Source organism: Miscanthus floridulus, chromosome 2 (assembly GCF_019320115.1).
Source record: "Miscanthus floridulus cultivar M001 chromosome 2, ASM1932011v1, whole genome shotgun sequence".
Classification (NCBI taxonomy): domain Eukaryota; kingdom Viridiplantae; phylum Streptophyta; class Magnoliopsida; order Poales; family Poaceae; genus Miscanthus; species Miscanthus floridulus.
Genome location: NC_089581.1, coordinates 71,245,575 through 71,273,293, shown reverse-complemented (window position 1 = coordinate 71,273,293; position 27,719 = coordinate 71,245,575). Strand labels below are relative to the sequence as shown.

Below are 27,719 nucleotides of genomic sequence, written 5' to 3'. Positions count from 1 at the left end.
TGCTCCTCTGCATCTGCGTGGATATGGAACAAGCTGCATCTGCATATGCCTTGCATGCATTCATCAGAGAGACCAGTAAACAAACGCTGGAAACGAGACACCAAAATCACAGTACAACAGGGTAGGTACGGTTCCTCTGCAACTCGTTTGTTGGTTTCAGCCAAAGCTTATCAGCCAGCCAATAATATTTTTCTCTCATAATAAATCAATACCAGCCGGGCTTATCAGCTCATAAACCAACCAGCGACCTCAGTCTCGGGTCGCCATCACCATGTCGTGCCTTAAATTCAGCCGCAAATATGTCTCCTCTACCTGTATTGGCGGGCAATGGCCAATTGGCCACAGCCCACAGGATATCCATCCACCCATCGCTTTTTCCAAGGATCACCGGTGATACCAGCGTTATGCCATGTACTATAGTATAGTATAAGCCACAAACACACGATGGTCAATACATTGTCTATTTCAATCTATTTAATGCTTATGTTATAAAAAAAAAATCTATTTAATGCTTCCAAGCAATCATACTAATAAGTACGAATATGATTTCTATGAACCATTTTATTATTTTTTTATATAAAAACAGAGCAGACATAAATAATTTGAACTTAATTACAATATTTTTAGAACCATCATCATAAATAAGTTTAATCTGAATTTTGTTCAGAGTTTTCAAAGTCTTCTGAAATTATTATAAACCAAGAACCTGTCCCTCTGTTTCCCAGGCTCCAAGCCCAGTTTGCTCACGGGCAATATGTCCCTAACAGTGCAAGCAGAAGCACTAGACAGCCAGCCCAAGGCCCAAGCAACCGGCGGCCAGCTCTGCGGTCTGCAGCAGACAGACGACCTCGATCTGGAGTTCCAGTTGTTTCCGCCGCCGCTGCGCTTTGTCCCTAGCCGCCGTCCCGCGCCCTACTTTTGCAACTGCATCGGCCGAGCTCGCGACCCGCCGACGTCGATCCCGCCCGTCAGCACCGCTTCTTCGCCAACGACCTGCAGCCGCATACCGCCGGTGATTTTCTTAACTGGGGGAACCCCGACTGTTCTAACTCAGCTAGTTCAACTCTTTTGATATCAAGTTCATCCAGTGATATAGAACCCTTCGGTACCCGTGTTTATTTTGTATATAAGCCACCACAATTACTATGTACAGCTGCAAAATTAGTAAGATGTTTTTAGCTCTTAATAACTTCATATTGTTGCCAAAACATACACATTTAGTAATACTACTATTATTCTAAAGTCTAAACCAATATAGCGCATCGTAGAGTTCAATGATTAAATTAAATTGAAATATTAATTTGAACAGTATACATGTTAGTTTTTCCTTTTATTTGAAAATACCTTCTTGCCATGCTAAATATATAACCTTGGAATAGTTTTACCTTTTATTAAGCCGTTACTCGGATTTTAATGATTCTTGTGCTCACACGATTGTAGCCAAGTGTTCTGCAGTTTAGTATCCCTTTTGTGTTCTGTTTATACTACTTGGTATATATACTGTTCCAAATTTATGTTGTTTACTTCCTTGTATGTATTGCTTTGGACCATTGTTGTGCATGTAGACGGGGAGAGCAGTACTTGAATTTGCAAGGCCGAGAATTCAAATTCTTTGAGCATCAACAGCAGAACTTGGAGGAAGGCAAGTGTTCTTTGATCATATTGGAATCCCGTTCACACTAATAATTCATTTATAAGCATGCATGTGTCATAACTTGAGAAAAACATAAGGATTTCCTAGGTTGTACGATCTTCCTTGTTACCTAGGATTTTTGAAAGGGTAGTAAACGCCTGTCTGCTTTACCTTTTTTTATGATATATGATGACCTTATAACATGTTCAACACATTATTAATGTATATGGAATTGTTCATGATAGCACATGATGAGTTTAATTTAAAAAACATGGAGTGACAACCTAGAAAAACAGTGCAACCACAAGGTTTTTTTTGTCTTAGCTGATTAATTAGGGAATGACATTAGTCTCATAGTGACATGCGTACAGAAGAAGGCTTTTATGCAAGATAGGCTTCGTACGGGAGTTGTTCCTAGGCTTGCCTAGTCCTCAGTAATGGGATAGTGTTTCTGTCAGGTTCATAAACCCGGGGTCCCTCATGGATCTGCTTCCCAACAAAAGCTTGGCCCAGCAGACAATGTTGCGAATGACGCACAACTCCTGACCCGGCCAAAAAACCTAACGACAGGCTAGAAGGGCGATCCAATCTCCGACCGGAAGGTCTGGCCAGGGAGGAACGATGCCTGCTTCCGACTCTGGCCCACCTCTCCGACCGAAAGGCCTCGCTTCTGACTCTGACCCGTCTCTCCAACTGGAAGGACTGGCCAACAACGCTTCTGACTCCGACCCGCGTCTCCGACCGAGGTTACACCGAACCTCTACTTACAGCTCTTCTCTGACTGGCGCAGTCGGAGCCGACTGAAACCAACGGAAATGGGCGGAGCAAGTAAGGTAGGACGCTCAAGTCAAACCGCAAAACCAAAGACCGTACCCTGTACACCTGCAAGACAGTACCGACAGGACATGTTAGAAGGGTGCCCTGCAACCTTCCAGGCATGTCAGAACCCGAGCAGTGTTGTGGGCGCCAACGATTTGCCCTACAGTGTTGTGGGCGCCATCAATTCCCATACTAAGCAAACACGGTAAAAACCCCCACACGCCTCTGGGCATCAACAATGTTATGGACGCCGTCATTTGACATACACAGTGAATACGGTAAAACCTCCCACATGCGCCTGACACAAACAGTGTTATGGGCGCCTACCATCATCCTGTACCCGACGACATGGGCAACAAGACTTAGTAGCATACGTACTCTCACTCTCTCTCTCTCTCACTTGTAAAGGCCACCCCATTCATCTATAAAAGGGGATACGCTCTCTCCCAATAGGGAAATCGATCAGTTCACAACTCAAGCAACACACACACACACACGATCCGAACGACCAAGGATCCCAACAAACAACAAACATTCGAACACTTAGCGCACAGCGGAGCTCCCGTCACTCTCGGCCCTTCAGACCAAAGTCCGACCGGACCTCTTGCACCCCCATCTTTCTCCCTTCTGTTTGTAATCCCACAGCAAACTTTGAGCACCTGGGCTCAGGAATAAAGTCACCGACCGACTCAAACTGGACATAGGGCATGTTGCCTGAACCAGTATAAACCCTGTGTCATTGAGTGCTAGGCCACATCCGATCACAACGTATGGCAAAACTACAAATATTTACGTGTTGGTCACTTTCTGCACCGACAGTTGGCGCCGTCCGTGGGGAAGACACTGTACGTTCATACTTTTGGTCATCGGATGGCCCACTTTTCCGCCACCTTCGCCATGACGGGCTCGAGCGATACAACTCGCTTCAGCTCACTGTAGTTTCCCACACTCCCACCTGTTGGGATGTAGGTTCCACCCATCTTCGAGCCATCCCAGGCCTTCCTCTTCGGAAGCCTGGACTTCATCGCCGACCGGCTCGGCATGCTGCACCTCCACGAGGAGGCACTTGTTCCGGCGCCCGTCGGAGGAGACATGTCCTCCATCGGCTCTAGGACACCCGACGACTTCAATAGCGAGGCGCCTGCGCTTCGTTCTGAGCATATGCTCTGCTCAAACCCCACTGTGAGTAATGTACGCTTTGTTATTTACTCGCTATTTACTGTCTTTCACCGATTCTCCGGAGGGACCCGTTGTCCCTGCCGCGACCGCCATGCAATCGGTTCCCCTATGGCCTCGTGTCCCCCACGGACGCGTACGCTCAGGGGCTCTGAAGGATGCTGACGCCGCCCCCTCTCACATTCGAATTCGTGGGGATGGCGAGCTACGATCCTGCCTCTTTTCACGACCTCCTGGATGATGATGTTGAGAGCGACGGCTCTAGCATCGGTGACATCGTGGTGCCTAGCCACCCTGTGTCTCGAGAGTGCGCTATGTCGGACGCCCCGGGATAGCCGCCTATGGTAGTGGAGTCTCTTTAGACCCACACCCCTCTAGACCCTCGCACGGATTCCCTCGCATGTGCCTAGGCGCATGGCGAGGAGCTACGACAATGGTGGCATAACCAACCGCCACCTGCGCCAGCGCGCTCGGCGCACCACGATGCGCCCCGTGCGTGTAACCCGACGAGCGGCGCTTGGTGTCGCGCCCACCAGGTCTAGCGCGACATCATTGACGGGGGGGGGGGATGATCCCCCACAGTTCGCTCGGGCAAGCCAGAACATTGTTGCGGCGGTGATGCTCCCACGTGGCCTCCCCGAGCCGGACAACCCCCCAGAACAGGCGATCCACCGAAACCTCCAGGCACTGGTGGAGACCGCCGCCATTCAATAGGTGGGGAACTCCGCGTTGCGACACCGACTTGTGGCCTCTCTCCCCACCAAGGGGGCGGGGACGCACTAGATGCATCGCTCCATCCGCTCACCACTACAGCCACCAGGCGTGGAACAAGAGGGCGCAGCTGCGCCATAGCCTGATCCGGCACCCGCTCCATACCAATCGCCTATGTGCGAACGCCTTGGGCCAAACCAAGATGCTCGTAGCGTCATCAGCAACTGGCGTCGGGCTCGGCATGATGATGACGTCCATCGAGCGGTAGTGAGAGCAGACGACATGGGCTCCGACCGGACCATCGAGGAGACCGGGGAGATGCACCTCTGGCATGGTCGTCGACCGGACGACCGGAGTCCTAGTCCGGATGGCCTGGGACCATGGGCCTTTGGCCAGCACATCCAGAGAGCGTCGTTCCCACAACGCTTCCAACCGTCGACCAACATCGCCAGATATACCGAGGAGACAAATCCCGGTATATGGCTCAAAGACTTCCGGCTTGCCTGCCGAGCCAGGGGAGTGGATGATGATCACTTCATCATTCAGTACCTCCCCATCTACATGGGGAACATGTTCAAGCATGGCTCGAAATCCTCCCGCACGACAGCATCCGTGACTGGGCGGATCTCAAGAGGATCTTCGTCGGGAACTTACAGGGGACGTATGTCCGCCTTGGGAACTCCTAGGACCTGAAGAGCTGCCTGTAGGAGCCCAACGAGTCCCTACTGGATTACATCCACAAGTTCTCAAAGCAGTGCAACTCCCTTCCTGACATCGTCGATGCGGACATCATTAGCACATTCCTCTCTAGGACGACCTACGAGTCCCTGATCCATAAGCTTGGCTGCCTAAAGCCCCGAACCACCCGTGACCTACTTGACATCGCCATGAACCACACCTCCCGCAAGGAGGCGGTCAGAGCGGTCTTCAATGGAGGTCAGGACAAGGGCAAGGCCAAGCGCGAGGACCAAGATGAGGGCTCCTCCACATAGAGGGGTAAGAAGAACATGGAGGATCGGCGCCAACCGACCAACTCCGTGTTGGTCGCCGTAGCTGATCACGTGGGCAAGCAACCCCAGTAGGGCCTGCCTGACCACTTCGGCAAGCTCATGGATAGCCCCTGCTCCAACCACACTTACCCTATCAAACACCTCTACAAGGACTGCGAACTCCTCAAGCGCTTCTTGCAATAGGCTGGCAGGCCGAAAGAAGGAAAGGGCAAGGAGGCAGTAGCCAAGAAGGGAGGCACGGCGGGCAAGGATGGGGACAACTTCCCTGACCCTAAGGAATGCATCATGATCTTTGGGGGATTCGATGCCGTCTACTCCAAGCGCCAGCACAAAGTGTGCTACCGAGAGGCGTGCGTCGCCGAAACGGCCGTCCCCTCCTTCCTTCGCTGGTCGGAATCTCCGATCACTTTTGATCAGAGGGACCATCCATCCCACGTCGCTAGACTAGGACGCTACCCACTCATCGTCGACCCCATTGTCCACAAAAAGTGCCTCACCAAGGTGCTGATGGACGGTGGCAGCGGCCTCAACATCCTCTACGTCGACACCCTTGACGCCATGCGCATCCCCTGGTTAGAACTTTGGCCAGCGAGCTCTCCCTTCCACGGCGTGATCCTAGGAGTGCAGGCGTACCCGCTCGGGCAGATCGACCTGCCCATCACGTTTGGTGACTGAGCCAACTTCCGCTCGGAGGTGCTTATCTTTGAGGTGGTGGACTTCTCGGGGTCTTACCACACCATCTTGGGGCGGCCATGCTACACCAAGTTCATGGCGGTCCCCAACTACACCTACCTAAAGCTGAAGATGCCAGGACCGAACGACGTCATCACTGTGGGTAGCACCTTCTCGCACGCCTTCATGTGCGACCACGAGCATTACGAGCTCGCCACTGCCGTCATCAACTCTTTCGAGCTCCCACGGCTCGGGGAGTTGCCGACCCTAGCAGTCCCAGACTGCAACAAGCCAACCCCTTCGACTGCCTTCTGCCCACTCGAGGAAACTAAGGCAGTGGGGATCGACCCTATACGGTGACCAAAGTGATCCGACCGGACGCCTACCAACTGAAGAACGACAACGGTGACATTCTCACCAACACTTGGAACATCAAACAATTACGCCGTTTCTTCCCTTAAAAATTCAGTCTTACCATTTTTTCATTCAATGTTCGCTCCTACAGAGCACCGCGGCCCAAACACTTTTGGCCTGAGTCGCTCGGGGGCTCCACGAAGGTGCGGTACCACCTCTCTTCTTGTTTACTATCATATGGTAAATACATTTTTTACCCAAACGAAAGGGTAGTCCGTTCCTTTAATCATCTTACGTAACTTTGCTTCAACATTCTGACTGATCACACCCCGCCTCTACCTACAGTTATGAGTAGCTGAGCCTCGTAGGCCATGCCCAGGCTCTTAAGGTTGCAACCTACGGGATGAACGGGCAGGTGTGAAAAAGAAAGAATAAAAACAAAGCTATGCTAAGGTAAAAATAAGGAACGGATGGGACAAGCTTCCCCAAATGAAGTAAATTCATCACAAAACGAAAATTGATGTATTCGTCAAAACGAACCATTCACATGGGGGCTCCCCCACAAACTTAACTTTTACATTTGCTAACCTACTTTTACTCTAATTCCTACTATGGCTACCTAGCGACATCGGCTGATGGCACGACTGGGGGCTGCTCACTCTCTGGCCGGACGACACTCAGCTCGGTCGAAGGTAGGGCGACATACACTTTCGACTCATGCTCCACTCCATCCATAGGCTGGGCGACGTCCTCCTGGTGCACGGCTTCGGCCACATTCGCATGGCGGGCATCCATCACCCACTGCGCGAAGACTTTCTCGGTTAGCAACTGTGCATGTGGCAGCAAGCTTTCCCCGAGTGAATGGATGGCCTCCGAGCTCCAACTATCGACATACATGCTGTAGATGTCGGCGAAGTCCAGCTCTGGGTGGTGCGTCGCAACCGATGTCAGCACCCCCGATGTTCCGTAGAACATCCTATCGGTGATGAGCGCCCGTACTTCGTCTGGGACCTTCGCTAGTCAGACGGCGGGCGTGTTGGTGCTAGGCGCTGACCCGAAGACCTCTAAGACGATGACCTTGGTGATGTTACAAAGCTAGTTGAGCTCCCCCTCGAGAGCACGCCGCTCTTCAAGGGACTTGGCCAGTGCCTCCGCATTTTGGCCAATCATCGCCCTGACTGTCTCTAGGTTCTGCTCTAGCGACCCAACCTTTCCGCCTAGCTCTGGAAGAAGGATGACAAGCTTAGAAGTAGGCTAAAGGAAAAAACCAAGACACCAAAAGAAGAACGGTTACATACCGAGGCGGGTGTTCTTGAGGATGGAGAGTCCCTCCTCCTACCAAGTCACTTGCTCGCGACAACCGGGCGTTCAACTCCTCAGTCGCAAGCACCCAGCTCCAGAGCGCAAGCACTTCCTGGCCAACCTCCGACTAGGCCTTCCGCTCCGTCTCTAGGGTCTCTAGGGTACTTTGGAGTACCACCTCGGTCTCTACTAGGGACTTCTACAATGCTGCCTCGGTCTCCGCTTGGTGGACATTCGCTACCTCAAGCCCTTGCTCAGCAGTGGTCACCCGCTCCACCACGAGCAGCTCCGCCGCCCACGCCTCGATCACCTCCGCCGCCCGGTCTTGGGACTCGTGGTGGGTGGACTCTAGCTCACGCTCGAGCTCAGTGACCCATCACGATATCTCGGCCTCCTAGGCATGCTCCATCCAGAGGAAATGAGACTTGTGGCTCGACATCTCCAGACCCTGCAAAACAAGAAGCAAGCATGCTAAGGCAACTGATGAAAGACCAAGGAGTCAAGGACGAACGTAGAAAACTCACCTCTATGACACGGGGCAGGTCGATCGCGACCGCCTGTTGGATGGACTTGACCCACTCCAGGGCCTCCTCTAGCTTCACCCTGGTTTGGGCGAGATCGGACTCCATCGCAAGTCCTCTCCCCTCAAGCACGTCCCAGAGCTGACACTCCTGCCCATCCCGAAGGATGAACCGAACCTTCCTCGGATCCTTGGGGCAGGGCCACACTAGGTTGGTCACCCCTAGCCCACTGGAAGGCCCAGTCGATGATTGGACCACTACCAGCCCCTACGACGGTGCTGCCAGCTCTACCCCGTCACCTACTTCGTCATCGGAAGAGACCTCCACTACCTCTAGCTTTGGCCTAGCCACATCCCCCCGACACCTCCTGCTCCAACCAGGAGGGTGAGCCGTGTGGTCCTCCACCGGGCGAGGCAGGGAGCCCTGTCTCCCTCTCCTCTTCCACCGTAGCCGGTGCAGGAGGGGTCGCAAGGGTCATCTCTGACGTGGCCTCCGCCATCACCATTGGGATCATCACCAACACCATCGTCACCGCTGCCGTTGTACTAGCAACCGACCCGAGGGGCGCCGCCCCTAGAAGGGAAGGTCGTACCACCGCAATCTTGCTCTCCCCGTCGCTCGTTGCGACACGATGCAAGGTGGGCCTCCACTCCTCTCGCACAAGATATGGGGCAATGCTCAACCCCGGCAGCATCCGGCCACTGTCGAAGAAATACAGGTTAGTCGCACTCTAAGAAAACTCAAACTATGAAATCAAACAAAGTGCATAATGGGACATGAGCGGCAGGGCTCTGAAGCCCCAACCCGCTTGCAATGGGCCCACTGGACGAGGACCGCTCATAGGCCGCGAACCACACCCCCTCACTTCGACCGAGGGGGGAGTCAACCCAGTCGAGGCGCGCCAACTGGAGCAGCTGGCGGGGCATCCCCCCATTGTGGGTCGCGCATCGGCGCCGGCCCTGAAGATGCATGGGTGCAAGCCCACTCTGATCGTCTGGCCTACCCCACCGCACCCAGGGCAGGTGGGGATGGGGCCGGCAATGCCTCCGAAGGGCACGGTGACTATGTCCGCTTCACCTCCCGCTCACCAACAGCGTCTGAGCTCACCGCACGCTTCCTCGGCACAGGAACATCGCCGCACCTCTCCACCTCCTGCTCGCCATTGGCAGACATGGCCATAGGCTCGCGAGGCTCCACCAAGGTTGCAATGACCTCTCGGCCCCTCTCGTCCTCGGAGGAGATCACGTCGTCACCCATCTCTGTGGGATCCTCTAACTCGAGCTCCGACTCAATGTTGCTCCTATTTTCCCCGGCCCGCACACACCGGTCGATCTCCATCTCTTTCTCATGCTTCTGTTGAGCCTTCTCAGCTTTCTTCTTCTTTCTCTGAACCGCCGCCTCCTTCAGGGTAGCCTACCAGGCCACGCCCTCTGGCTCCTTTGGAAGATGCGGTCAGGACTTGTAAACTCTGAGTCCCTATGAAACGGGTGACTCGAAGTCAAGATATTGGAGAGCAAAAGGGGAAACAAACACGAAGGAGAGGGGAGCATACCAGTTTGGACAGATTTGCGGTGTGAAAAAGGTCTGGGCTTTCCATCAAGGGTCTCTTTGGCCCTTAGCTGCAGCACCCGATTGAGGCGACTCCAGACCTCGTCGTTCGGTAGCTCCTCCGGCGACGCACGGTTGGGGTTTGTCGGGCCGTCGTACATCCACATCGGCTGTGCCCTCTCCGCCAGCGGGGCGACCCGGTGGTGGAAGAAGGTGTGACACACCCGCACCCCATTGAGAACCTGCCGCACTAGCTTCTGAAGCTCTGCCCCGATAACCTCTAGCTTCTTGTTTTGTCGGTTGGTGGGGCCCCACGACCAGCTCTCCTGCCTCTCCGGCCTCCTACCGATAAAAGGTGGGAATGGTGCCTCCACCAGGTTCCTGGTGTAGAACCATTCCCCGTGCCACCACCGATTGGAATCATAGGGGTGTACGTGGGGTATGAGCCCGACGCACTCGGTTTCTTCTACGGCGTGAAGCCCCCCACTGGTGCGACCCTGAGCGGCTTTCCCTCTGACAATGCTCGCCAAGAGAACATTCGCTGGAAGAAATCCACATGTGGCTCCATCTCGAGGAAGGCCTCACACACGGTGACAAATCCGGTGATGTGCAACACTCTAGTCGGATTGAGGTGCTGCAGCTCCAGGCCCCACTCATTGAGGAGCCCACATAGGAACCAGTGCACGAGATATCCTAACCCATGCTCATGGAAGGTCAGGAAGGAGACAACCTCGCCATCCCGAGGTCATGGGAAATCCTCCTCCGTAGGAGCCCTCAAGAGAACCACCTCCTTCGGTGACAGCAGCCCCTTCTCGGCGAAGGCGGCCAGCACTGATTCCCTCACAATGGATGACCTCTAGCTCAACATTACGCTCTAGATTCGCAAATGGATCTGTGAGTTTTCTCCTTTCCCTCACTCTCCCCTTTTCTCTCACAGGAACCGCCGCGACACTCAAATGCTCTTGGTGAGAAGGAAGAAGGAGAAGAGGCGGTAGATGAGGAATAGGTGAAGGAACGGAATGAAAGCCCTCTCCCTTCCCCTATTTAAAGAGGAGGCGCAATAGTTGAGGAAAGGCGAAAGGATTAGGGTGAGAAACCCTCTCCGTTCCCCCATTCAATGTGGATGGGATACGATGGGATGCACCCTGATCGATGGGACGCACCCTACCTAATGAGACGGTGCCTGGTTAGACGGGATGTGGCCTGGGTATAGCCTACCACTATCGCACACCGGGCGTGAGAAACAAGGCCCAACTGCACGCAGGCGGCCCTCTGCCTTCCCAGGCAAGACTTGGAATGACCCAACTATGGGATCTCTACCCAGGGGAGACCAACGGGCTTTCTGAGTCGATCGGATGACTTAGGCGAACGCCGAGAGACAGGTAAGGAGTAGAGGGAGGCCACATGTGGGCCATGCCAACTCTGTCATGAACGATGAGCATGGATCCTGGTCGGACACATATCCGATAGGAGCTCCTCAAACCCCGTCACTCGAGTCATCAAGGTAGCATTACCAACCCCCACTATTTCTTTATATCACCATTCATTCATCTACTGTCATTCATACATTCATACATGCATTCATTCATACAAATCATTCATTCATCCCATACATCCGAAGCATCGCATATGCAGTTAAATGCATCACAACGCTCCATGGTGCGTCACGAAGCGGCAGTTGCCTCATTCAACATGAGCAACGACCGACCGGGGTTCAAAGGCCAACCCATGAAGGGCTCAAGGCCGGCTCGCATCAAACAGAGCCTGAGGATAAAACGCAGATGAGCCCCGAGCGGCCCTCGCCTAGTCTGCTCCAGAGCAGATAGGGCCATCTCAACCTTCTCGTTCGATCCTAACCTCAAGCCATGACTATAGAATCTCCATCGAGGGGAGGCCAGCGGGCCACTCGGGTCGGTCTTCGGAACGACCCAAGCATCTATCGGGACATGGGTTAAGGAGCAGTGGAATGCCATATGAGGGCTGTGCCGACCCTATCATGAATGACGGACCCGGATTTCACTCGAACATACCCATTAGCAAGCTCACCGAGCACGTCACTCGAGCCATCGAGGCAAGCGACGTTAGCTCAGCCCCTTTCATTACGAAAACCGCGGACAGGGTAACACATGAAAACTCAAAATGCCTCGGCACGTTTGACGCCTGGATCTGTGACTCCAACTCGCTCGATCCATCGTTGCGCCTAGCGCCTAGATCTGCGACTCCGTCTCGCCTGATCCCTCAACATGTCCAAAATGCCTTGGCACGTCTGACGCCTGGATCCGTGACTCCGACTTGCCTGATCCCTCGTTGCTCCTAGCGCCTGGATCCGTGACTCGGTCCTGCCCGATCCCTCAACACGTCCAAAATGCCTCAGCATGTCTGATGCCTAGGTCCATGACTCCGACTCGCGTGATCCCTCATTGCACCTAGCACCAAGATGCACGCACACACGCCCCTTAACAAAAAACCCCAGGCAATTCTGCCCGAATCATCCGGTGGCTCGGGGGCTACACGCATGGGTGCGCTCGCGCGCACCCGCTGTCAAAACAAAAAATTCCCCGCTGGCAACACTAAAAAAACCCCTAGATGATTGTATTCGAATCGCCCGGGGGCTACACCCGCGGGTGCGCTCGCGCGCACCAGCTATCTAAGAAAAAAAACACCCAGACGATTCTACCCAAATCGCTCGGGGGCTCCTGTCGGGTTCATAAACCTGGGTTCCCTCATGGACCTACTTCCCAACAAAAGCTTGGCCTAGCAGATGACGTTGCGAACGACACACAACTCGTAGGCTAGCCCAAAAACCTAACGATAGGCTAGAAGGGCGATTCAATCTCTGACCGAAAGGCCTGCCCAGGGAGGAACGACGCCCGCTTCTGACTCTGGTCCACCTCTCTGACCAGAAGGCCTCGCTTCCAACTCTGGCCTGCCTCTCCAACTGGAAGGACTGACCAACAACGCTTCTGACTCCAACCCATGTATCCGACCAGGGTTACACTAAACCTCTACTTATAGCTCTTCTCCAACTGGCGCAGTTGGAGCCGACTGGAACCAACCGACCGGGGACCCCCGCTCGGTGAGGACCAAGAAATGGGTGGAGCAAGTAAGGCAGGTTGCTCAAGTCAAACCATAAAACTAAGGACCGTACCCTATACACATGTAGGACAATACGAACATGACATGTCAGAAGGGTGCCCTGCAACCTTCTAGGCATGTCAGAACCCGAGCAGTGTTGTGGGCGCCGACGATTTGCCCTACAGTGTTGTGGGCGCCACCAATTCCCATACTAGGTAAACACGGTAAAAACCCCCACATGCCTCTGGGCATCGACAGTGTTGTGGGCGCCGTCATTTGCCATACACAGTGAATATAGTAAAACCTCCCATATGCGCCTGACACAAACAGTGTTATGGGTGCCTACCATCATCCTGTACCCGAGGGCATGGGCAACAAGACTTAGTAGCATACGTACTCTCACTCTCTCTCTCTCACTTGTAAAGGCCATCCCCTTCATCTGTAAAAGGGGATGCGCTCTCTCCCAACAGAGAAATCGATCAGTTCACAACTCAAGCAACACACACACGATCCAAACGACCAAGGATCCCAACGAACAACAGATGTTCGAACACTTTGCGCACAGCGGAGCTCCCGTCACTCTTGACCCTTCAGATCGGAGTCCGACCGGACCTCTTGCACCCCCATATTTCTCTCTTTCGTTTGTAACCCCACAACATACTTCGAGCACCTGGGCTCAGGAATAAAGTCACCGACCGACTCAAACTAGACATAGGGCATGTTGCCTGAACCAGTATAAACCCTGTGTCATTGAGTGCTAGGCCACATCTGATCACAACGTATGGTAAAACTACAAATATTTATGTGTTGGTCACTTTTTGCACCGACAGTTTTCTATGCGTGCTCTGTGTGAACTAATACATATAACCATATAAGAGACACTCTTTGGAAAGGCCTCACGGTGAAACCCAACCACACACCTATGAAGTGTGAATGTGTCTGCTCAGCATGGAAAATGGGAGTCATGACTTGTTAGTAAAGTGTGCAACCTCTGTAGAGTTTTAAAATTTGTTGTAACAGTCATGCTCACGGTTAATAGTGACCTAGACCCTCACATAATACTTGAACTAGAATTGTTAATATTCTAGATATTTATGTTTATGATGGCTTATGTTTATACATGCTTTACTTTTTGTTCTTTGATTTACTTTCAAAATTTTGTTTAGGGCTGTGGGACCAACATACTTTATTAGTTTATTTTGGCAAAATTCTGGATGGGTCGTCAGACAAAGTATTTGAGGAGTTTCTAGGAGTTCTAGTCGTACTTAGTTTCCCCAATCAGCTGCCTGTGGAAGATTGGGTGTTCCGCTGTGAGTTACTTTTGATACGTTTGTGTTACTTTCTTAATGACTTTGAGTCAGTTTTCTAACAATGAAGTCTTCTATTTAAAGTACTATTTCTGTTAATAGTTCCCACCTGAACAGCTAGCGTGAGGAAGGTCAAAGCGTCATCTCGTCCACATGAAGCCCTTGGCCCGGCCTCCTGAGATCAGAAGCGAGGATGGCAATGACTACGACTAGGTGGTGGTGGAGGCGGCACAACAGTGGCAATGATGACTATTGATGAAATGTGGTCGGCAGTCTACCGAAGGGTATGCCCACGGTAGTAGATGAATCGGTAGAGGTGTGCGTAATAGGAACCGAATGGTGACATAGGTGTAGAGACATCGAATAGATAGGTTTGGGTCGTCTGATCGACGTAATACTCTACGTCCTGTGCCTTTGGTGTATTGTATTGTGTATGAGATGAATTCGAGGGGGGTCCATACCCGCCTTATATAGTCTGGGAGGTAGGGTTATAAGTTGGTTTAGGCCTAGATCTATTTGGCTATATGGTATGTATTTACAAGGAATACGATATCTAGCATATCTGAATAGATATTCCTTAATCGCTAAGATGTCTTCTGACTGCCTTGCGGTGCACGCCGACCAGAATTGGGCACCGTAGGCCTTGATCTTATGGGATGGACCTCCCCTAGCGGTGCGGCCCATGTCCATTGCTGTGGGTACCTGGGGTCATACCCCCCACAGCTAGTCCCCGAGCGCCTTGTATCAGCTGAGCAATGTCGTCTTGAGCTAGTTCAAGCAGTTTAACTTGGAGTTAGCCAGCAAATCTAGCAATCTGACTAGTTTAACTGGTAATCCAATCAACAAAACGAAGTGCCGACCAGTTTAACTGGTAATCCGATCGGTAGAAATTGAAGCCAGCCAATTTATCTGGTGACCTAATCTCAGACTTAGCCAAGTAAGGCTTGCTAGAAGGATGTTAGGAGCTCAAGTTTAAAATTTAAAAATTCTCCACCTTAGGTAAAGTGTACACACTTAGGATTCGTTGGCGAAGTTAGATGATCATCATCCATCACTTAGGCAAAGAGTATATTAGTATTGATATATGTGCCACAAGGTGCAATATATACATTGTAGTCCTCGAGCCTGAAGAATGCCCCTAGTGTTAGGATCAAAGAATATCAGCGACTAAAAAAGAAAAACAAGAACTTAGCCAACCATTAAATTTGATACAAGCACCGCTAGGTGCAATGTATACATTGTAGTCCCCTAGCCTGATAGTAGGTGAAGAAGACACCTGGTGTCAGGATCAAAGAATTTCAACGATCACTTAGTCAAAACAACCAATTCCTAGCTTAGCCGAGCACACAGCTAATCCCCAGCTTAGCTGAAAACCAATAAGAAAAAACAGTACATTCACCGCAAGGTGAAGTGTACACACTTAGTCCCTGAGCCTGCTGTAAGATAGAAAACATCTTGTAGCAGGATCAAAGAATTAAGTGTAAAGGACGAAGCCCCTCACTTAGCACTGGACATCTGGAGTAAAACTTGATAATATCGAGCAGTAAAACGTGAAGAAAATGGAAAGTACTTTGCACTAGATTGCTACGATAGATATACTTATCAAAGCCCCTGACATGTCGCCCAAGATCAGCACCCTAATCTGGACAGCATAGAAAACCTTGATATTACACATGACATGCAGCGTCGACAAAATGTAGTAAGCCAACAAGTGAATCAGCAGACAAAGTCCCCAGCTTAGCTGGCGAGCCCCCAGCGTAACTGACGATGAAGCGACAGACAATCCGACCAGTTGGTTGGCGAAGAATCAAGTACCGAGCAGCCCAACCAACTGGTCAACAACGAAGTGAGCGCCGAGTAGAAGTGAATGCCGAAACGGTCTGATTAACTGGTCAGCGACAAAGTCATGAACCTTGTGGTCCGACCAGTTGATCAGCAAAGAAATCTGAAGGCCAGATGGTGCGACCACCCAGACGATGATCCTGTAATACAAATATGTAGGACGGGTAGTACATGATTTAAAAATAAGATATATGAACTCGGTGATTAAGAAAACAGAGCGGAGTTTATTAGGAGCAATGTATCGGTGAATTTTATATCCTACGGAGCAGTTTATGTTTATTTGGAGTTTATTCATATTTGTATAAAGGACAAAATCTCCTTGCTTAGCACTGACATAGGAGTAAAATTTGGAGACTGCTGAGCACTTAAAAATGGAGAGAGTACTTAGCAATTAACCATGGCGAATTTTAGAGAGTGCTTAGCACTATACCATGGCGAAATTGGAGAACATGGCGAGATTTGGAGAACATGGAGAAATTTGGAGAACATGAAGAGATTTGGAGAACATGGAGAAATTTGGAGTACATGGAGAGTGTTAGCACCATACCGTGGAGAACATTGGCGAACATGGCAAAATTTGGAGAACATGGAGAAATTTGGAGAACATGGAGAAATTTGGAGAACATGGAGAGTGCTTAGCACTATGCCATGGCAAACATGGTAAAATTTGGAGAACATGGAGAAATTTGGAGAACATTGAGAAATTTGGAGAACATGGAGAGATTTGGAGAAATTTGGAGAACATAGAGAGTGATTAGCACTATATCGAGGCGAACGTTGGAGAACATGGTGAAATTTGGAGAACATGGAGAAATTTGGAGAACATGGAGAGATTTAGAGAGGTAAACCGACGGAGTGGGCTCAGCCGTGTAGTATGCCCGTAGGCCCATTAGACTCGCCCAATATCCTTTGATGGAGAAGTTGGAGGGGCGCGAAGGAAGTGGCGCAAACATTGTGGAGGGGTGCGAACAATGTGGCGAGGTCAGCGTGGTTTCCCAAAAACCTTGAAGAAAAAAGGTCAGGGTCGAACCATTTCGATCTACCCATGGCGGCGCACTCCCCTCATTACACACTAACGCATCATCTTCCTCGCAACTGCACAACACTTCGGCGCTTTGCCTTCTCGCACCCTTCTACAGTTGCAACCGTGGCCTTTCCACAACCCAATCTAAGCATAGCCAAATCAAATCAAATCCAATCCATGGCAAAGGGTGGGAAGAAACATAGCCGCTCGAGCCCGAAGAAGTCAGGGAAGGAAGCGGCGGAGAGTACTGGCAAGGTCCGCCGCGACCAGGAGTGGGTTAGATCTACTGTCACCTAGAAGACCCTGGAAGGAATGGTGTTCGAAGGCATCCTTCAAGATCAAGTAACCACCGGATGGCGCCCCGCTGCAGGTGAACCGTTTCTGACCCTCGATACCAGCGAACTTGTATTCGTGGCTTATTTCATTCGTGGATTTGGGATTCCTGTGCATCCTTTCCTATGGAAACTTCTTGGCTACTACGGCATTAGCCTGTGCCATCTCCATCTGAACAGTATTATTCATATCTCCCTCTTCATCAATCTGTGCGAAGCATTCATCGGAATCGCTCCTCACTTCAATCTCTTTCGCTATTTCTTCTGCCTTAATCCCTTTTCTAGATCTGGGTCCCCCAAAGTGGTCGGCGGAGTTTATGTAACAATCTTGATGGAGTTGGTGTAGCCATCAACTTCGTCATACGCTAGATCCAGCCAAGCAAGGAGAGGTTGTGCCACTCATATGAGTACACAGGGGATGAAGATACCGCTCGGGAAGCCCCCGAGAAGATAAATAAGGATGACGCCTATGGTCGCCTCCTGGAGCTCGTGTGTAGTCCTTGTAATGTCAAATCTTGTTGATGTTGAAACATCTTCATGAAAACTTGTGGATAGGATCATGCTGTGTATGTCTTCGACATGCCAGATGGTACCTGGCCGAAGGGCATAGATGCCCCTTCGACTAATGCTCCGGCCGGTCCACCATCGGAGAGCAGCTCATCGTCCTCATCCGAGGACAAGGTGGAGAAAGCTCCCAAGCATTGGCAGCCACCACGCGGGAAAGAAGCAGCCAGACCAGAGCTGGTGAAGAAGAACCCGAACACTCTACCACCACACAAGAGTGGCAGGATCTCGATTAGAGAGCCTTTGGCAAGCCAACAAGTCGTTGCGGACTGGTCGGATGATGGTGAAGATGCAGGTGAGACACTGTAGCAGCGAGCTGCCTGGATGGCCACTCTAACACCAACCACCAGAGCCTTCGACCGGCTAGCCCAAGGCACAGCTAGCCAGAGACCTGCTCGGGGTGAAGTCCCTAAGCCTAGACAAGAGGCCTTGGCCAGGAGGGCCATTACGGCAAGGACAAAAGCACCAGAGGTGAACTGGCCGCCTTCGGTGTTCTCAAGATTCATGCCAGCAACTGAAGGGTAGGGGAGGTCCAACACACCCTGGCCATTCAGAGCTACACGTAGGCAGTCCAACGAGTAAGTGTCTATGCTCTAGACTTAGTCCAAGCAAAATCAAAATGGAAGTATTGATGATACGACATCATGTTGTAGAGAAACGTCGACCAAGGAACTACACTTTGTTGACATCGGCGATGCTCGGCTGGACGTCAAGCCGAGTGCCATGGCTGCTTCTGCTGCTTAGGGTGCTGGGGCGGGATAGCTAGAAGAAACGCGAGAAATACCCAAAAACCAGGCTAGTCCCCAAGACAAAGTCCCCGAGCACTCAGAGCAAATCAATGAAGAGGTTGTTACTAAGCCGACTAGTCGCCTGGAGCCAAAGGTCAGTCCTCAGGCTCAGATGCCAGTGATAGAACTTGTCCCCTCCGTCTGACCATGAGCCGACCAAGCGCCAAGGAAGGCGAGGGAGTCCCCGAGGTGATTGAAGAAATTGAGCAAGAAGCGCCAAATACCCGGGATCATCCTCCTCAGCTTTTGCGGACCTTCATATGCCATGGGGATATGATGGAGGTGGTGGAGTATGAGGAGGTGAGCGAGTAGGTGAAGAAACTCAGGGCGGCACTAGCATTAGTGTCTGGCTAGATTGAAGTAAGTTAGTCTACATGACCAATTGAAATTGTAGATTATGCCTGTTAACTGTTGGTCGCCGTAGAATGTAATGAAGATCTCCGAGAACCACAGATGCTAGCTAAAGCGAGCGGCTCCATCAGTTGCTGAAAACTAGAGGCTGCGTCAGTCTATGAAGACTCTAGAGAAAATGAAGGCTGAAGCACACACCAACAAGGAGAAGTTACGAGTAGAAAAGACGCAACTTGAAGCAGAGAACCGGGAGCTGAAGAATCAGCTAGGCGACGGTGTGGTCCGAGAAAAAAGTAAGGCCTAAGGCCCCATGGTGTATTGCCTTCAAATCCTCAATTCACCCACGCTGATAGTAATCTTTCATTTGAGTAGAGCTTGATGAAGCGAAAAGGTGGGCTTAGACCGAAGCATGTTTGGCGCATGATGCCATGGCGGAGGCGGAGACCCAAGCTCTACTAGCGTGCGAAGCCAAAGAGCTAGTATAGAAACAAAGAGACAAAGCTTGGATGGTGGAAAAATGACTCACCAAAGAACTAAAACGTAATTTACCCCTTATGTCAATACCCATCTTGTTATGAGAAACTTGTTTAAGACGATTACCCCTCTTGTCTGTAGTGATCCGAACCAATAGTCAAGCGTAGTTCCATGGCTTCAAGCTCCGGCTAGAGGCCAATAGAAGTAAGGTGAAGGCCATAACCAATGGGATAAAACCCGTGCTAGACCTTATCGACCCATAGTTGCCGGAGCCCGATAGGCCACCGCAATTGGATGTCATCATGGAGAGGTGCAAGTCGGTGCTGGAGAACTTCAAGTATTATGCTTGTGGCATCGCTTGTTCTGCTACGGGCCATGCACTGGCGGTTGTGCAATCGATCTACTCCTCGGTGAAGTTTGAATGAATCGATGGTGGCTTTGCTCAAAATTTGAGCGATGAGCAAATCACCGCGCTGGAGGAGGTGGCTGATTCGGTGAACAAGCTGGCGGACAACTTGGATCTGTTCAGCGATGCTGATCGTCAACCATGATGACATGTAACAGATTTGCCTGCGTTGTGCCAAACAGTTGTATATGAAACATTCTATTTAACATGTATAAGGTGTTAATATTTAATATTAACGATGCATTGTTAGTCCTTTATCTTGCTATCCACCCCGGCTATCCCACACCCCATAGCGTTAAGAGCTTAGCTCCTATGCACGCTTAGGAATATAGGCATCGCCGAGGAGCCATTGTCGACCGACCCTGACATAGAGTGCTACTACCCATGCACATTTAGGTGCTAAATCGAGAACATGACTGCTTGTGGATAATGCGAATGAGAGCTGGCTAGTCAGCGAATTGAATGGCGGTAGTATATGTCATCTTAAAGATGTTTTGTATGGAGAAATAAGTAACTTGAGAAAAATTATGGAAAACAAATGGAGAAAACATCACAGATATAATTATTATTGAAATACATATATACATAAAAAAGGTACATATCTTTAGTAGAACGTCTCAAGGATAGAAACACCTAACGTGTTCAATGCGCCATGAATTAGGGGTGTCAACGCCATCTGGATCGTAGAGCCTATATGACACTAGTTGGGTCATAGCTTTTATATGTATGGACCTTCTTAGAATCGGTCATGCAAGCCTCCATTCTAGTCGAGAGGTCCATCGCTTCGGCGATGGTGAGTCCTTCTCTTTTGCATTCGTAGGCGGTGGAGACGTTGGCGCGCAGGGTGAGGACACTATGCTCCATTGGAATCTTCAACACCAGATAGACATAATGGGGCACAACCATGAACTAGGCGAGAGCTGGTCGGCCAAGGATGGTGTGGTAGGCGGTGTCGAAGTCTGCCACAAAGAAATTCACGTACTCAGTACGAAAGTGGTCGGCGTTGCCAAACTGGATCGGCAAGGTGATCTGCCCCAAAGGTTAGGACGCTTTGCCAGGTACAATACCTAGAATGGAGAATCAATAGGAACAAGATCGTCCTTCGTGAGTCCTAACTTAGTTAGGGCTCTGGCAAAGAGGACGTTTTGGGCACTCCCGCCATCAACGAGGACCTTCTTGAACCGCACATTGCATTTGGTGATCGACATGACCTGCCCACTGGTTGGCCCTACTGAATGTGATAGGATGCTCTGACCTATCTAGATATTTGGGATCGGTGACCGTGTTGTATTTGGTGATCGACATGACCTACCGAGCAGTGAGCTTCTACTGGCGTTTGCTCTCGGAGGCGGCGCATCCTCCGAAGATTGTGGCACCCATCTTGTTGGCATCTTGGAAAGCATGTCATGCATCCTTAGGATGCTCCTCCTCCTTGCCGTCATTGGACTCATCGTCCATGCATGTCTGTCATTTCTACTATTCATTGCAGAAATCTTTGGCCATGCCATAGCATTGCCGCATGGTGTGCTTGCTGTTCTTGTGAATTGGGCACGGACCATCAAGGAGCTTTTCGTAGGTAGCATTAAAATTGTGCTTAGCGCGTCGCTGCTCTACGTTGTTGATGAAGTTTTCCGGTCGGCGGTGATGTGGTTGTGCAGTCCTCGATCCCTCTAGCCGATCATTATGTCAGCGTTCATGATCATCGTAACGCTTGTCGCGATCTTCATAACGTCGTTCTTTACGACGATCATCATCACGACATGGGTGGCGATGCGAGCGGGAAGCATGAGTAGTGTCGTCCTTGAACTATTGATCAGCTTCTTCAGAATCTACATATGAGTTTGCAATCTTGAGGAGTTCGCTGATGGTCTAGGGCCTCTTGCGGTAAAGTTTGGAGCGCAGCTTCTGATGGTGATGGAGTCCTCTAGCGAAAGCAGAGATGGCCTCGCTGTCCCCGATGTTGGGGATGGTGTTCGTTGTTTCGGAGAAGCACTGGATGTAGCTTCGTAGAGGTTCCCTAGATGTCTAATGGAGTTTCTCTAGATCATATTTTGTGCCAGGCTGCTGGCATGTTGCCATGTAATTCTCGACGAAGACTTTCTTGAGATCATCCCAAGATTTGATGGAATCCTCCCTTAGGCCCATAAGCTAATTGTTGGCTATATGGGAGGGCATGATTGGCAAATAATTTGCCATTACGTCGCTGTTTCCCCCAGCGGTACCTACGCCGATCTCGTAGAGCTGTGTCGGTGTTTTCGGACCACCGATGAGTAAATTTGTATTTGTGTGTCTGGCTCGGATGGTGTGCTCAGAGGACACAAGGGTTTATACTGGTTTGGGCAGAACGTCCCTATGTCCAGTTCACTGCTGCTTGTGTTATCGACACTTGGTTTGCAGTAGGGGTTACAAACATGCGATAGAGGGAGAGGAGCCCAAGTCTCTGGTGGAAGGAGTGAACAGGTGCTAAGAGCTCACTTGCCGCTCACCCGTGTGCTCATGTCATGCTCTTGTGTCAAGATCCCCCCTTTCATGGGGCACCCTGCTTCCCCTTTTATAGGCGAAGGGAAAGCATGGGTTACATAGAAGGAAAAGGAGAAGAACGAGAGAGAGAAGAAGGCTTCCTGGGTTGCTGGGTCCTTCTTCTCCTTCACACGGGTCCCACTGATCCTGTAGATGTCAATAGGGATAGTTCCATGTTGTGGCCCTATTTGTCACTGGCGCCATGCATAGGCGTCATTTGCTGGTCATGGCATTCCACTCCATCTCGACAGATGTCATGGTGAACTGACGTGCCTGTCAGCGTTCGTACGAGGATTAGGCAGAATAGCACCGGCACGCCCAACACTGTTCTTGATATGAATCCCCAGGTATGGGTCATCATGGCCACGAGTTACATCAAGGCATGCTAGCCTCTTCCCTGGCATTAGAATTTTGACCCAGGCCCATATGTTTGAACCTAGAGTGGTTGGCGGCGGTATGGGTCCCCATCGGACAAGACGGAGCCCTCGGCCTCGAGGTAGGGCGAGATGGAGCTTGCGACCTTGGGTGAGATAGAAACTACGTCCTTAGGGTCGGGTGAGGCGGAGCCCACACCAAAGGGGTCGGGCAAGACAGAGCCTGTCGCCATGAGGTGGGGCAAGACGGAGCCCGTGGCCTCAAGGTCTAGTGAGACAAAGCCCGTGGCCTCAAGGTCGGGCGAGATGGAGCCCGCGACCTTGGGGTCGAGCAAGACCTTTTAATACAACTCAAGCCATTCGGGGAAGTCAGTGTGGGTGCTAACTTCCTTGCTTTGGGTATCCCTAATATCGATGCCTGATAGTAGCCCTAGAGCCTACGGAAGAGTAAAATACTCCTTTGGAGGCTTTTCTAGATGGGAGGACTCTAAGGGCCTTGGTCTTCTTTTTGTAGCCTGTGGTGTGCCTTGGTAGGATGGCGATTCTCTTTTGTCGTGATCGGTCTTCTTGGGGGCATGTAACTGTAGGATTTGGGAGGTCAAAAATATTTTTCTTGATTCTGGTCCAATAGGATCTGATCAGTCTACCATCGTACTTTGACAGCGTGTTCGATCTCCTTGCGAGTCCAACTTCCCTTGAGCCCCCACGCATAGTAGGGGTCCGATCAAGGGTTGGCTCATCTTTGTGGTCGTCATCCCTCAAGTGTTTTTTTGATAAAACAGAGGGGCTGAGCCGTGCCATGTTTTTCCTCGATGGACGAAACATGGTGCTCGGTGAGCTATTAACGGGCTAGTCCGATTGGGGCCCTAGCTTCCTATTCATGGGGGTCTGGCATGGGTTAGCTGGTGATCGACTCCAGATTCTTAGAGGCTAATCCATATAGTTCTCGGGTCCGTTCGACTGGTCCCAAGGGCTCGTTGCCTTTCTTTGAGGAAAATAATGGACTGGGAACTGACCAAGACTCAAACATGGGCTGGGATGCTCGCGGTGCTCATGTGCACGGGTACTGGCCGCTAGTGGGCCCATCCCTTTCCACCCCTCACTCTAAGGGCACCTCGGAGCGGCTGTGAACCCATCGGAGGGCCATGACGGTTCTCACGCCTGTCTACACCGATGTCGAGCTGGATGACATCGAGAAGGAGGTGGCCCCTCTGGCATAGGACTTGCTTGCCAAGATAGAGGATGAGATCACCCCTAAGAAATTAGTTAGGTAGATAAGCCAAGTGGCGAACTTATAATAAGTGGACATGCTCTTAAACTTCATTATGGCCAAATAGATTTTTAGCTCTTCTCCCCATTTTTTATAAAAAAGTTAATGCGTTTCGACCCTTTCTGTCATTAAGGCTATAAAGCTTGGGGTGCGGGTGAAAAAACTTTGATCGTGCTGGTGAGCAAAAACACGATAGCCACTGGGCATAGGTTTCTTGCAGTCTGACCAGTTGTACTCAATGTTTGTTTCTGCAACCCTTGCTTCTAGATCTTTACATGAGAAAGGGTCAGGCATAGAGAATGTTTGCCAGGTAGATATACTCTTTAATGCATTCTGACTCTTTCCATAGTTAAGGCTAAAAAGCTCAGGGTGCGGGCAAAAAACTCTGATCACGCTGGTGAGCAAAAACATCATAGCCGCTGGGGCGTAGGTTTCTTATGGTCCGACTAGTTTTACTTAGCGTTTGTTTCCGCAACTCTTGCTTCTAGATCTTAACATGAGAAAGGGTCGGTCATGGAGAATGTCTACCGGACAGATATACTCTTTAATGCGTTCTGACTCTTTCAGTAGTTAAGGCTATAAAGCTTAGGGTGTGGGCAAAAAACTCTAATAACGCTGGTGAGCAAAAATGCTGTAGCCACTGGGAAGTAGGTTTCTTGCGGTCTGACCAGTTTTACTTAGCATTTATTTCCACAACCCTTGCTTCTAGATCTTAACGTGAGAAAGGGTCGTCATAGAGAATGTCTACCGGATAGATATACTCTTTAATGCATTCTGACTCTTTCCATAGTTAAGGCTAAAAAGCTCTGGGTGCAGGCAAAAAACTCTGATCACGCTGGTGAGCAAAAACACCGTAGCCACTGGGGCATAGGTTTCTTGCGGTCCGGCTAGTTTTACTCAGTGTTTGTTTCCTCAACCCTTGCTTCTAGATCTTAACGTCTGAAAGGGTCGAGCATAGAGAATGTCTACCAGATAGATATGCTCTTATCAGCCCCAGAGTGAGGCCCGAACCCTTGCCATTGCTGGGTCAGGTGTCACTAAAAATCGAGGAGTCCATAGCGAAACCGATAAGAGAAAGCGTGTGTAGGTTAAGGGTAAAAGCGATGTAGTTGTTCAATGTTCCAAGCGTTGACGAAGACTTCACCGTCGATGGTCTTGAGCTTATAGGTGCCTGGTTGGAGCACCTCCACGATGATGTATGGTCCCTCCTACGACGGAGAGAGCTTGTGGCGGTTCTTGTTGCTCTTGGCGAGTCAGAGCACCAGGTCCTCGACGTTGAATGCCCGACCCTACACTCAATGGCTGTGGTACCGGTGCAACGCTTGCTGGTACTTGGCCGAGTGGAGGAGGGCAACATCACGTGCTTCATTAAGCTAGGGTGGTAAAAAATCGCCCTGACCACCTCCTCGCCCGAGACATGGCTGGTGGTGATGTCGAGGAGCTCCTTGGTGGTTCGCTGGCCCTTACGTCCCAGCTTGTGAACCAGGGACTCACAGGTGGTCCCAGATAGGAAAGCTCCTGTAACAATTCTGGTGTTTTAACCTAGCACTAAAACTTGACATGTCATCATATGCATTGCAAAGCATTCATAAAGTAGAAAATTTTGAATGCATTCACTAAATAAGCTTTATTTCATAAGTTGTTATTTTATGTGATGTGATTCAAAACTTAAATAAAGATCATGACCACAAGGGTCAAATTTCATGTGATCATGTGAGACCATGTGTCAATTGACTCAAATAACCCTAATGGGCCATGTTACTGGTCAAAAATCAAAGTTAAGTAAAAAGGTATACAAATCAAATTTGAATTCAAATTCAAACCATAAAAGTCCTTTTTGCCCCTTTTGTCTAATTCAAAATCCATTTGGAATTTAGGGGGTGTGACAAAAAGCAAAGTTGAAGCTTATTTTATAAGGATCAACTTTGGTATTCAAAGTTTTTAAAGTTTACATATAAAATTTGGAGTAATTTTGAAATGATTCAAATGCTCAAATGCACCCCAAATTCAAATTTCAAAATGGATGCAGAATTTGAAAATATTCCTTGAAGCAAAGTTGTAGAGTTTGAAAAGTTGAGCAACTTTCATTTTTGGAGATTTTCAACTTCTTTAGAAAAATTGTGAGTAATTTGCAAAATAAACACAGTGGCAATTCTGTAAATATTTCAAAAATTTTGTTGACAGCCGAGCGCCACCTCCCTGCTTGCCGCCGGCACCACGCAGCTGCCGCCGCCGATCGTTTTTCGCTGCTTTCTCGCGCGGTGACACGCACCAGGCTCTGTGGCGAGCTCGTGCGTGAACTGTCGACGCCGGGCGCATCCTTCTCTGCTATAAATAGGAGCACCGCCGCCGTCGTCCTCCTTTTTCCCCTCTACTCTGCTCCGCCACTGATCAGCTCCGCCGCTCGCCGTAGCCGCCGTCGACCCCTTCCCGTCGTGCCTGGCTAAGCCAGCATGATCGCCTTGACCTAGCGCTCCTCTTAGGCTTGCTCGCATCGCTTGGGTTGACCAGAATCACCCGGCGCAACGCATTCTTCCCCGTGACCGGCCGGAGCTCTGCCACCATCGACCTCACCGTGGCCACGTCGTTCCAGCCCGTCTTCGCCTTCACCAAGCATACCGGCGTGATCGTGGTGAGCTCCAGAGCGTGATGCTCGCTTCGCTTTAGCCTCTACTGCATCGTAACCGTAGTTATGTCGTGCGCCGTCGTGCCCGCGCCGCCATGGCGGGCGTGGAGCTCTCTCCGGTGCGCATGCTGCCTTTCTGAAGGCGGGGATAGATTCGTGGGGTGGTGTAGGTCATACAGGTGCGGTCCGCCTCACCGGAGCATCACCGCTGGCGTGTTTTGGCCGACCGGTGATGGCAGCGCCGTCGTGTGCCGTGTCTGTGTCACTGACATCAGGGTTGGGTCGTCAGTGAGAGAGAGAGAGAACAGTGAGGTTTTGATATTTTCTGGATTATGAATAGTGCAGCAACTTTGGAAATTTATAGGAAAATAATTACAGCTCTAGAAATTCTGAAAATTTATGTGTAGCTTCTGTACATGTTCTATTATGGCTTAAAAATATGAAACTTGAAATTTGAATAAATTTTTAATGTTTAATAATTCAGTCAATTAATTGATAAATGTAATTTCCATGATTTTTGTAGGCCACTGTATAACTCCAAAAATTATGAAATTTGTTTTGGTACACTAATTTGTCATGAGGAAGCTTACATAAAATTTTTAGGTCATTTGGAACAAGTTCATTTTTGGGCTTATTTCCAAATTAATTCAAAAATAGATAAAAGCAAACCCTAAGTGTTAGATTAGTGCTTGATCTTGTTTTGGTCATGTTTTGTGAACAGTAGGGTTTCCAGATCAATTTGGTCAAGTCACTTGTGTGGTCCTTGATGGTAGAATTGCAAGTTGGTTTTGTTGGCTTGCAACTGTACCATGAAGGAAAGTTGTATTTGAGGTGTTATTATATTTCATGCACCATGAAAGCATCATGTTTACATTATCATCATGTTGAAGCATATGTTATTATTTCATGTAGAATCCGAGAGTGAAACGATTCTAGTTGAGCAAGTTGTGGAAGAATCCCCGGTTGTCACGGGATTCGATAATTTTGGTACTGATCCGGAACCCGAGATCGTCAACGAAG

General features: G+C 50.2%; 1 long non-coding RNA gene across 1 annotated transcript; it reads left to right on the top strand.

The window, feature by feature from the left end:
* The first annotated feature begins 808 nt into the window (after positions 1 to 808).
* Positions 809 to 27,719, top strand: LOC136539098 (uncharacterized). Its single transcript, XR_010779537.1, has 3 exons — positions 809 to 1,012; positions 1,566 to 1,642; positions 27,612 to 27,719. It is a non-coding gene; the product is annotated as an uncharacterized lncRNA (long non-coding RNA).